This window comes from Psittacula echo, assembly GCF_963264785.1.
Source record: "Psittacula echo genome assembly, chromosome: 5".
Taxonomy (NCBI): domain Eukaryota; kingdom Metazoa; phylum Chordata; class Aves; order Psittaciformes; family Psittacidae; genus Psittacula; species Psittacula echo.
The window spans coordinates 55,032,661-55,045,344 of NC_137739.1; the positions used below are offsets into that span (position 1 = coordinate 55,032,661).

Consider the following 12,684-nt stretch of genomic DNA (forward strand, 5'->3'; position numbering starts at 1 on the left):
TTCCCCAAAATCAGTGCGTATGTTACAGAAGTGTGCGATGGATTACAGAAGTAACGGATTGCTATCAGTATATACTATTATATTGGTCTCTTTGTGTCCCTGAGAACAACAGCTTTGAAAGCTGATCACTGTATGTAGTGGGCTGTTAATCCCCACAAAACCCAACCCTGTTAGAGGTAGAGGAGATAAAAAGAAGATATTTTAAATATGAGGCAATTTTTTTCATGTTCTTGTGCAGCATATGATCTGCTAAGGAAAGTATAAGAAGCATCTAGCTCCTCCAGATGTCAGCTATTTAGAGAGACACACACCAGAAGTTCTGTGGACAATAAATGACTGAATCCCACGCAGGATGCTCTTCTTGGCAAGAGAAGAAATGGGAGTGAGTGGGTGAGCCTGTGTGTGTTCCTGAGCAGGATAGGATGGGCAATTACAAAAATGGGAGACAGAGAGGGAGAAAAATGAAGATGGATGATGGTAAAAATACTTGCTAAATGCCAGCTGTCCTACTTGGGATTGTTGCCTGGGGTAGTCTCAGTGCTTTGTCTAGTGTGATTTTAACCCTATAAACTTTTTTACCATGCCTTATGTAACTGAAGGTATGATAAACTCTGTATAAACAGCTGGATATATATTATTTTCAGCCTGTAACTAACGACCTAAAAAAACCTGGTAATGAGAGCAATTTGTTGTAGTACAGCTTTCTGGGAAAAAGCAAAACAAAACGATTAGACTGTCTTCTGCTGACAGCAGAAGCTTTTCAGGGACATATCTCTTTAAATGAAAATTTTGTTAATAAGTTCTTTAATGCTTAGCAGCACTTTTTGGGACAGATCAGAGAGTCTCACAGAACCCACAAATAGCCAAGGGGTTTCCGGGCTCCCCTCAGATGCCACCCATTTCCCTAACAGAAGCTGGGAAAATGCTGTCATACTAGTTTTGAAGTTTACTCTCGTGTAATATTTTCCTGCTACCTTGAACTGCATTAGATGATTTATTTCTTTTTCCCATGCAATCTCTGTTCAGTGGTTGGCTCTGACACCGAAGCAATGTCTGCGGGTGGGGAAGGGAGGCAGTATACCTGTCTTTTTGTTCTAGCCAATCTACGTCCTGTTGCCAGCATTGAAGAGTAATGCTTAATCAAAGTGGCACAGAATTTCTCACCTTTTAAGGTTTCCTTCTGTCATGCTTTGATTAAAACATGCTTCATTACCATATATATGTAGTACAGATCTAAGACACTGAATTGCCCATCTCATAGCATAGTCTTTGGCTCTGGTACTCCTTTTACAAAAGGTTTCTTGCAATCCAGCCCATAGTGAGAAGCCAACATACTGCAACTTTAACTCTCACACTGCTTGAGGCCATACTGTACTAGTGTGGAAATACAGCATTATGTTAGTCTGTTTTTCTAAGAAAATGATGCTTCTGCAATCACTCTGTTTGGCCATAGTGCCTTTGGTCACCTGGCCAGCAATCACCACATTTGACAGAAGCGTTGAAGCCCAAGAGATACTGAATTTATACAGAAACTTGTTCCTCATACCTGCTGAGGCATAAAGACTGGTCTACCAGCTGGTAGGCTTGCAGCTCTGAACCTGCTGCAATACAGGCTGCTTCTTCCTCAGCCAAAGCAAGACATGAGTGGGGAAGGAAATTAAAGGTGATACAAGGGGGGTAAGGGAATATGACGAAAATCTGAGCACATCAGAGGAGGGAGTGTGAGAGAATGTTGGGGGGGGAACTGAGGGTGATGTGGTGACGTTATTATAGTGAATATGGGGGGGTGACAAAGGGGAAACTTGAAGCCTCAGTTCCTACTCATTTATTTCTGTAGTTCTGCTGCTTATAGAACAACATGTTTTCAGGTAGCCAAGAATATCACATGCCTTCTTTTTATCTGCCTGCTGCTACATTTCTGAGGATTATGTCTACTGTAGGGTCTGGTAGTGGGTAAGAAGCTTCTTGGTGCAAGAAAAGGTGTTACACAGATCACCTGTATATCTGTTTATTCATACTGCTTTCCATCTTTCGGGGGGATTTTTGGTAGCTTGAGCTGTCACAGAATAGCTACCTTCTGATTTTTGTGCAGGAGGAGATCAGAATGCAGAGATGAATACAGCAACAGAATGATTCAGAGTTAGTCATCCTGAAGACCACTCAGTTTTCTTTCGTCCTCACAGTACCCACCATACTCCTGCCAGTACCCTGGAGGAGTTAATGACAGACTGTGCGTTGCCATCCTGAGTGCTCACTTTTGGTGACTGATATAAAAAGGGGAGGGAGGTGAAATGTGGCAACCAGTTAAAATGATGCAGACCTATTCATAACTTGAGGCATGACTTGAGGGATGACTTAAGGGATGAATTGGTCCAAGGTGCAGATGGCTTTTGTGTGACCAACCAGAAGCTCAGAAGGGGGAAAAAAAAAAGTGAGCTCCCTTTATGGGTTATGCAGGCATTTCCCTATTTTCATCTTCTTTGGTTTCTTCTGTAGTTGTCCTTGGCTGGTAGTCTTGAGGAAGGGATAAGTGGCTACTAATGAGAGAGCAAAGCAGAAATACATGTGTGTGCATGCACATGTATTTGTATGTATCTGACTACCTTAAATGTAATCCCTGCATCCCTCTCATTATGTTTTCCCTTGGCACTTTACAATGAGTAGCTGGAGTTTTTTTCTCTGTCCTGTCCAATAAATAGTGCATGTGTGTTGCGGGCAGTTTATGCTTTATCTGTTGTATACACCTTATCAGTGAGGGAGTGTGTTGCTCTTTCTCCTTCATTGTTTCCACTTCCTGATTCTAACATCTGCCTGGTGCTTAAAGCCCATGTACACCTGATGTCTGCACTTGCTCTGATGTTAGCAGCTCCAGTGGGTTTTTACTGCTGCTAGGTGCCTCCCCCTACACAGATCCTCTCCCATTTTGCTCACAGACGAGAGTGCTGGGTAAAGCAAAGTGTTCAGTTTGAGGAAGCAGGCTTTTTGTATCCATGTAACTAGCACAAACACTCTTTGAATCACAGGCAGGATGGAGGATTTGACAAGGAAATTGGTGGTATCTCAGGAGACCTGCAGCACTGGAGGCGCATGTGTGGGTAGAGTGGAGTTTGAGACCCTAGGGAATGATAGGAGAGTGAGATGCTTCACAAGGAGAGAGATGTTTTTAAAGCAGTTCATGCTTCTTACATTTATTCTTCCTATTGTGCTTTTATTGAGGTTCTCTCCTGGAGACCAAGTGTTCTAGTAAGTCCTCTGATCAGTTGCCACAAATGGAGTTGGGGTGTATTTTGCTTCCATCCATTTGATTTGTTTGTGTGGGTGTGTTGCATGCCTTGTAGCCAGGGCCTGAACTCAGTAATACTAAATATATCAGCAGGAAACAGGTAGTTGATGCTGTACTACTGCCCATCCCAGCATACAGTGACCTAAGCTGCATTTTCTGAAAGTTGCAAAACTTTTAAAAATTCTTCAAGAAAAATGCCTAGGAACTCGTGGACCAGGGCTTAGCCATATTTTCCATGTTATAGAATATAAAACTGGAAGTAGTCATCAGGGTGCTAATGTAAGCCCTCCTTCTATGTAAGAGAGACAAATGTCTGACAAGCAATGTAGGTGGGAGTATCATCAATGAGATACATGAAATAATTGTTCCATATGCAGTGTTCATGAGACTTCATCTGAAGTACTGCATCCAGTCTGGAGCATTGCACTTCAAGGAAAATGTAGCTATTTGGAAAAAGTCTTTAGGAAACCAGCAGTAATGAACACAGTCTAAACCCCATGTATCTCTAAGGAAAAACAAGGCAAATGTCCTTGTCTAGGAAGGAGGGACATAGAAGTAGTCTTCAAATATGTGATATCTGTGAAAAGGAAGAAAATAATCTTTCTTCTATGATAGGGCAAGAAATAACAGACCGTAATACTGAGTGACTGAAAATGTATGTGTGAATTACGGAATTACAGACTGCCAGGAACACTGACAATTCAGGCCAGTTTTAAATTTTAAAATGAAACTTTAGTGAATTCCTTAATTAGCAACACACTTTATGCTAATGGTTCATTCTCAATCATTATCATTACTTATTACTTTATATACAAAACTGTTAGCCTTTAACAGGTATTCCTAAATTAACTGTAACTATACAGTCCCAAAGAACCGATTGTGTATAGTTAGCACTGTCAGCTACTGTCCGTGATGGTCTCAACTGCAGAAGAGGTGAGAAGAAAAGGTTGAGGGAAGTCGGAAGTGATGCTGGCTTGTTGTCTTCCATATCCAGTGTCCCTTTTCATACCTGATGTTTTAATGCTGCTTTCACTCTCTCAAAAGTAGAGTCTCCAACTGCTAACAGTGCTACTTCTCTTGTTAGTTTTTCGTAACTTTCTTCTTGTGTGTTCAGCAGGATGCCTTGCATGTTTGCATCCCTTATGCTTATCTTGTCCTTTGTTGCAACTTTTTTGTTACTTGGTTGCCTCCTATGAGCAACTAACCACGCCTTGTTTGCTTATTTGGTGGTCATGTTGCTCACATAGGTAATGAAGTGCTTATAAATGCATATGTGTCTCCACACACACCATCACAGTGTTGCAATATATTACATACTGCTGTTAGTTACAGTGTTTTAGTACCTTTATATGTGGGCACAAGGAAAGCTAATGCTAATTATATCCTGATTAATGTGTTTGTAATTTGTAAGTGCCACAAGCCATTTCTTTGACTACAGCAGATTTGTGAAAAAGAAAAAAAAATGCTGTTGATAAAGTTGATATATACTGATATATACTGCTCCCAGAGGCACTGGCTCATCATCACTGTTAGACATCACCAAGAATGTTGTAGGTAAAGTTTATCCTGCCTTGTCACAGAGAGATGGACTAGGTAGCCTCCTGAAGTTCCTGGCTGTCTTGTCTATTATGAGCCTAGTTACCCAGAGGAAAGAAATTAATTTCTGCTGTGGCGGAGAGACTGCGTACTGTGTATCAGCCTGTGCAAGTTGTGTAGCGCAGGCACTGCATGTAAAAATGACTGTTTCCTTTGGGTGAGGAGAAGGCCATCTAATGGTCTTATTGTTCGTTATGCCTTTGCCAGTATGTTGGTTTGCCACAGGCCATGCACCATGGGGTCTTTCAGGGTTAAAAGCAGAAGAATGTGTCATCTTTTGTCCTTCCAGTTTTGGTGTTTTTTTTTTTTTTTTAGTTTTGGCTGCTCTGACCTTCTTTCTGTCTTCATCTTCTGCACACCGGCAAGGTATACATCTTAGGAAATTACACCTACCAGCAGCACGAGCACACGAGCAGGCTTGCCCACGGGAGACTTTTCACTCTTTGGCTGGCTGGCAGCGAGACACTTGTGTCACTGAAAGATTTTACCCCTACATCTTTCTTTGCTTTTCTTTTAATTCTTTTTTCAGCAGTTGGAAGACTATAGCAAACACCAGACACCTGGCAGTTATTGCTGTGAGATGAACAGGTGATTACAGGCAAAAGCCAGACAAGATGATAGGTGGAAGAGTGAAGAGAAGCAGAGGGGAGCCTGTGCACAGTGTGTATTAGAGAGCTCACTTTTCATTAGCACAGAAGCCAGTTTAAGGGAGCAAAAGCAACGGTTTTTCCAGCTTTACCTTTCTGTGTCAGACAAGACTTCTTTGAGTGCAAAAGGAAAATAGAAGTCTCCTTTCTGCTTTCATGGGTGAAATTTAAAATAGTTCCCTATTTATTGCAGCAGATATTTCAACTCTGTCTATTCCCTGTCTCTTTTTACTTCAGCCTTTCAGGTACTGTTTAACTTTTAGAACTCAGAGCTCTTAAAAAAAATTTCCCAGCTCTTCCACACTAAGAATTTGTGACATAAATGAAATGTCAGTTCTGCAGTGCTAATATTTAGCCACTAGTGTGTAAGGTGCTGGACTGGAACAGGCCACCTTGGAGATCTAAATCTATATCTACATAATATACATGGCCAAGATGACAATAGGTCACACATCTTCCTCTGTGATCTGCTGGTATGCCTAACCTCTCACTGCTGTGAGAGTCGCTCAAGGCAAGGGATTGCAGCAGCACACCTAGGATGGTAACAGGCTGTTTGCCTTCACCTTAGGCTTGCCAATATTGATTTCAACCATAGAGAGAGTAAGCTACACATGTATTTTTGTTTCCATAAACATAGTAGCTACTTGCATTCATCCATCAGTTGCTAGAAGTTATGCTAGAGATGAATTTGGCTCAACATAAAATCATGCTAATTGCAGAGTTGGTTAGAAACTGTAAAAGGGAGCTGTTACAAATGATGGAAATCAGTTCTCAGCACATGCTACAGGTCACTACCATTTTATTCTGATATCCTCAGTGAAACGTAAGTAGTAGAGATACTGAAGTGTGAATTCTGTGACAGAAATGTCAGAAACTTAAACCGTTAGGCTCCTTTCCTTCATTGGTGACTCAATAACTGTTTAAGGTTGAGCGGTGGGCAACCCTGATTTCTTCAAACTTCCAGTTTCTGTAATCTATCTGAGTCTAAAAAAACCTTTGAGGAAAAAGTCACGTTGCCCAAAATGACACAAGAAGTAGAAGCAGGTACTGTTTCTCTGCCTGACAAGATCTGAGCAGCTGCCAAACTGAAAGAAGGTAGATTTAGATTACGTAGCAGGGTTACCTTTATTGTGAAGGTGGTGGGGCCCTGGAGCAGGTTGCCCCAAGAAGCTGTGGCTGCACCATCCCTGACAGTGTTCAAGGTCAGATCTGACAGGGCTTTGAGCAACCTGGTCTAGTGGAAGGTGTCCCTGTCCTTAGCAGGGTGGCTGGAACTAGATGATCTTTAAGGTCTCTTCTAACCCTAGCCATTCCATGATTTTGTGATTGAACCCAACTTCTACTGAGAGTAAAAGGAATACATGCAGTTCCAGCCTTCCTGGAGGAAAGAGCTCTGCAGCAGCACAGGATCAGTTTTCTCTTGTGACATGTATCTGCCTGATAGGCAGACTAGAGCCTGCTTAGCCCTCTTTGATAAAACTATCCCAGCGGCAGACAAAGGTGTTTGTGAGACAAAAGGAGAGATGGTAGGTACTTGAGTAATTGGAGCTCCTCATTATAACTGAAGTAAACCAAACCTCAGCATCCATCATTTAACACAAAACACATTCGTAATTACTGATCTTGTAGATGGTCCAAACTGTGAGAAGAATCTTGTCTTAATTTCTGATATAGCTTTAGGAGAAAGGAAGCTTACTCGTGTCCTGTGCGGGTAGCCAGGGGTATCTGCGGCACATTCAGTGATCTTTGAATGGAAACTTACAATCCTATGGATGAAATCAGTTGCATTAGTGCTCCTGTGAGAAGCTGCTATTGCTAGTGTCTAAGCCTTTCCATTCTCTTAGGTTCACAGACTAGCAGACTTAAGCCAAAAAAGGTGCCATTTGCTCATAAAACTTGTCCAGCGATGTTGGCTCATTCTTTTCCAGCAAGTCTGTAAGCTCTCTGGGGAAGGGCCTCTATGCTTCTGTCAGTTTACATAGTGCTGAGTACACTGGATTGTCCTTTATACACATTCTAGTAAACAGGGGCAATTCTAACATATTATTGTCAGCTTGCAACAATTTCTGACATTGCCTCTTGCCCAATTGATCAATGCCTGTCAAAAAGAGATATATTACTGTATTTGTGTGTGTGTGTGTGTGTGTCCACTTGTTCCTTCTTGTTTCCATTAACATAAGGCTATAGGTGTGAAATTTCAGAAAATGAAAGCTTGAACTTCGCAGGATTTCTGGCCCTTAAATTGGACATCTGACAGAACTGAGTTTGTCCCCTCATCTTCTGTCAAAGCTCCCAGTGGTTACTGTTGCTTTTGGCTAATTTACTGCTAGCCCAGGGTAACTGGTTTGTAATCAGCTTGCATTTTGCTTCTCACAAATGAACATCAAGGGTCAGATCTCCCTTCATGGTTGTCAGTATACTGGGTCTGTTGAATTTACTCACCCTGACATGAATGAGAACAAAACGAGGTTCCAAAGCTTCTGTATTAGTTGCTTGTGGCAAACTGTAGTCCCTTGGAGCTGAACTGAAACAAGAATTAGACCTGCCCTGTGTCACTGGTAACGTGTAAGGCACAGGCCTGAGCTTCTGTAGGTAACTGGACTTACTGAATGCTAAAGGAAAGCACAGAAGTCTGAGAATAGATTGCTCTTTATTTTCAAAGGTACAGGATAAAACCAAGAACTACAGGGACTGCAGCTCATTTGTTGCACGCAGAAAAAATACTGCATAGCAGCAACTGTGTGCATGGTCTTCAGCCCTGGCCTGGAGCAACCCTTCCTGTTCCCTCTGGATGAGCAGGCACTGATAATTCTTTGGTGTCGCTGGGTCTTACCTGCCTCTTGAGGCTGCCTGCAGAGAAGCAGTGATGTCAAGGACAGTGTGGCACCAGGGACTAATCTCAGAGCAGTTAATTCTGCTGGCAGGACTGAGGAACTTACCACCTTTTTGGTCACAGTGTTTGAAGTAGCTTGCTAAAGACAAAGGTGTCTATATGCCAGTCCTAAGCTCTCTACAGCATGCAGTCCCCTCAGGTTTATTTTATTTTATTGAAGACACTATTTTAAGATCGTAAGCGGAACCTGTTCTTGCCCTTCTTGTTCTTGGGAAAGTACATTTGAAAAAAAAGGAAAAAAAGAAGGGACTGTTTTGAACCTTGGGAGAAACAGTTCTGTTTGCGTAAAGCTATTCAGTGACAGGCAGTTCTAGCTGACCTTATTCTCTTAACCTTATTATATAGCAATGCACTAGCTAATGCTGAACTGTACTTCCTTAGTTTGTGCTGGGTGGAGCCAGTGCTGTCATCTCTGGCAGTCACCCTGTATTACTAAAAGCTAATGGAGACTCCCCTTTGGATGCAGTTTGAGATCTGCGATTTTAGAGCACAGCTGACTTTTCCAGTCCTGAGTGCAGCAAAGTAATTAACAACTAAGATTTAATGAGAAATATAGAGAGAGTTGTACTTTTCCTGGGCTTGAAGCCAACTGGCTCTCTTTCTGGGATTCTAAAACTCAGAAACAATTGCTTTATTATTTCTCACTTCTGCAGAATATGGTGTCCCTCTGCTCTTTTAGTAAAAGAAAGAGCTATGTAAAAACCAAGACTACTTTTCTCATATCTGTGGAAAGCAACTTATGATGAGAACCATCATCCTTTAAGGTACCCATCCCAGTTCTGAAGATGCAAAGTCATTCAGACAGACTGCATGTTTACCTGGATGAACTAAACTAATAGGAAAATAACAGTTCCTCTTTTGGAGGAAATCCGGTGGGAATAATATTGCTGAAACTTCTAACTATAAACTTTCCCTTGCAACCCAAGAGGGGAAACTGCAGTTGAAATCTGCCCTCTTCCTGTAGTGGTAGTGCTAAATAAATGAGTCACCTGTGAATTACAGGGTAGTAAATACGTCCACCGACACTTAATAAAGCAAGGCAGAGTGAAGTTCCAGTACTTTATGGTGTCACCAGAACCCTATGATGTATTTATAGCCACCTTCCCAGTTTTTTATGTTGTGCTCCTACAGTTTGGCTTTCTTGGCCTTTCTCCTTTTTGTCTGGGGCGTTTTACCCAGGACAACACACAGCAGCTGTTTCTCCTGTTGAGGGATTCCTAGGCATTTTCTGTCTCTGGCCAGGGCAGTTTGAAAAGATGCTCATCTCCTTTGTACATCCCCTGCACCTAAGCTGGTAGCCCTCTGTATGTGGGGAAGGGTTGGTGGCAGACTGAGTGAGGAAAAGATCAGTGATTTGTTTTGGAGCTTGCTAATTTATTGTTCATTAAGAGCTGTGCCACCTGCAGCAGCCAAAGAAGTAGCCAGCATGAGCAGGGGCTCAAGTACAGAGAAGAGGATGTGGTCTGACAGACTGTTGAAGGGGAATTAAGAGCCCAAGGATGCTACCATATTTCACTCAACAAAAAGTCCCTCTTTTTGGTTTTTGGTTTTTGGTTTTTTTTTCTTCCCTTTTTCAGCAACAGGAAAAATAGTTGCAGGAAAGTGGCAAGGAGTGTATCCATGAAGTTCCTCTGCTCTTCCCTCTAGACCTGTGCTTCCTAAAACACATCCATTTTCCATACAAATGAATGAGTTTTCCACCACTGCCTTCTGGAGAAGCAGCAGTAAGTCCTCAGTGTTTAGATCTATAGTCCACTTTTAAGTGATTGATCCTGTAATGTTTGATATGTTTGGTCCTTTTTGTGATGCTTTAGCCAGAGAAGAAGTAAAACGGTGGGAAGGCAGATCATTGTTGCATTGCTGATAACTAGGTGGGTCTGAAATGTATTCAGAACAGATTTCCTGTATTTACAAACAAGCTTTCAGTGATGTGTATTTAATACATATCCTTTCCCCTACATCAAGCCCCCTATAGTTTAACTACACAATAAATATTTCAGAGTACTTTGCCTGTGAACTGGGTTAAAGTTAGGACTTCTGTGGTGAGGGATTCAAGGTGGATGCTAGCAGCATTCTCACGGGTCAGCCACATTGCAAGAGTGATATGCCAGGTTACACTCTGCCTCTTCTCCCAAGTGCAGCTAGGAGCAGGAGGCAGCTTCCTCTTGAAGTTGGGATCCTTGTGAATATCCCACCAAATACATGGCAGCAACTCCAGCTTCCTCAACAAAACTCAAGGCCAGGAACAGTTGTCTTGCAGATAAAACTGCTCTGTGCTCTATGCCTAGCACTGCAAATCTGCCAGCCAGCAGGCACCAGCACCACAGGTCGCTCACCCCTGTCTCCAGCTGTGAGCCCTGCTGGGAGGAAAGCTAATTTTCACACTTTAAGGCTAACAAATGGCCACCAAATCAGTCAAACGTTTATACTAACAGCATGTACTGTTTACGATAGAAAATCTCTGTGTCTGTTCTGTTCAGTTCCCATTTCTATCAGTCACTAACTGGCCCAATGCCTCTGAGCCACCGTTTCCTTTTCTGCAGAATGGCAAAGTAATACCTAAAGGTGCTGAACAGCTTCATTTATAGAAGATTTTATAGCACTCTGAGATTCTTAGGTGGCAGATGCTGGATAAATTTGAAAGTAATATTCTTGCTTTCCAGCTTTACCATCTACAATCATTGATTAAACCCAGCAAAACACTGAAGTATTTCTGACTGCACTGGCCCCTGATTTAGATCACTTTTAATGTAAGTTTCTGGAAAATAAACTGCAAGCATATCAGGCTAAGCTAGAAGTACTAGGTGTGCAGCTCAGGCTGATCATTACAAGTTACTGACATACTGTACCAAATCAAGATTGATGACTGAAAACATTGCATCTCTGCATTGGGGAAATACTTGCAAAAGGTTTCGAAGGCGCATGCATCTGTGCACACCTACAAACATGTGTCTGGAGGAGAAAACAAGGAAACTTAGTCATAAACAGTTTATTCTGGTTTGAATGACTAAATGAAGGAGAGGGAGGCAGTGCAGCACAATGTTAGGAGTCCTGGGGCTGGCTGGCTCCTTTTCTAAAGCTCCTTATTGACTCTAGCATAAGTCACTTCACCACTGATGCCTGGCTTCCCTAGTGCGGCTGGGGAGTTCTGCCATGCAAATTGATAGGCAGTAAATTACTAGATAATGATGCTGCCTTTATTTATTAATTTATGGGCTGCAAACTCTGGCTGCAGTCCTTGCTCTCCAAGGATTAGGTGCAAATACCCCGGTTGGACTCGGACTACTATTGCACGAGTGTTTAAAAGAAAAAAAAAAAAAAAAAAAAAAAATTAGGAAGAAGTTCTTCACTATGAGGGTGGTGGAGCCCAGGAACAGGTTACCCGGAGAAGTTGTGCCTCATCCCTGGCAGTGTTCAAGGCTAGGCTCGGTAGGGCTTTGAGCAACCTGGTCTAGTGGAAGGTGTCCCTGCCTATGGCAGGGGGGTTGGCACTGGATGAGCTTTAAGACCCCTTCCAACCCAAACCATTGTATGATTACTATAAAAGCAGTATGGGGTTTTAACGAGCACGGTCTTTCCTGGTTCTCACTTCGCTCCTGTGCAGCTGCGGCCGCAGGACGAGCACTCGGAACAGGTCGGCACGGTGGGGACGGTATTAATTAGGGGCGTCCCAGTGGCATCGAGAGGGCCGGTAGCGGTTGCATTTCTCGCTCCCGGCCGCACATACTCTAAGGGGTGCCCATAGAAAGCGGGCGCATCCCGTTCTCGCATGGAAAGAGCGGCCGCAATTCCCCAGGGACCGCTCTTGGCGGACAACCGCCGTCGCCTGAGCGGCTGTGGATGCCGGGCGCTGCTCCTCCGGTGCGGTGCAAGGCGCTCCCCTGCGCCGGGGCGGAGCGGGGAACTCCTTTGCGAATAGTTCTGGGGTCCGGACTGTTTCCCACTGCTGACAGCAGCAGTGCTGCCGCCATCGCCACTACCACCGCTACCGCCAGGCTCGCCCAGGTGGCCGGGCCGAGGCCGGTGCCCGGACTGCCCCCTCCTCAGCGGGCGGGGGGCGGCCTGTGTAAGGTACCGGCGCATGAATGGCGGGGGCGGTGGCGCCCTCTAGCCCCGCCTCCCGCCGGAGCCAGCCAGTCCCTCTGCGGCGAGCTGCCGCCGTGCTCATTGGCTCGCCGCGGCCGGGATATTTGCATACGGCTCGTCCATTCGCGGAGCAGCTTCCCCGGCTGCGCTTCACCTGCGCGGCCGAGTTGCCCGCACTT

General features: G+C 43.7%; 1 protein-coding gene across 3 annotated transcripts in view; it reads left to right on the forward strand.

Moving 5' to 3' along the window:
* NRXN3 (neurexin 3) overlaps window positions 1-12,684 on the forward strand; it is a gene marked incomplete at both ends in the record, with an annotated part of 1,004,347 nt that overhangs the window by 597,255 nt on the left and 394,408 nt on the right. The window lies entirely within an intron of this gene.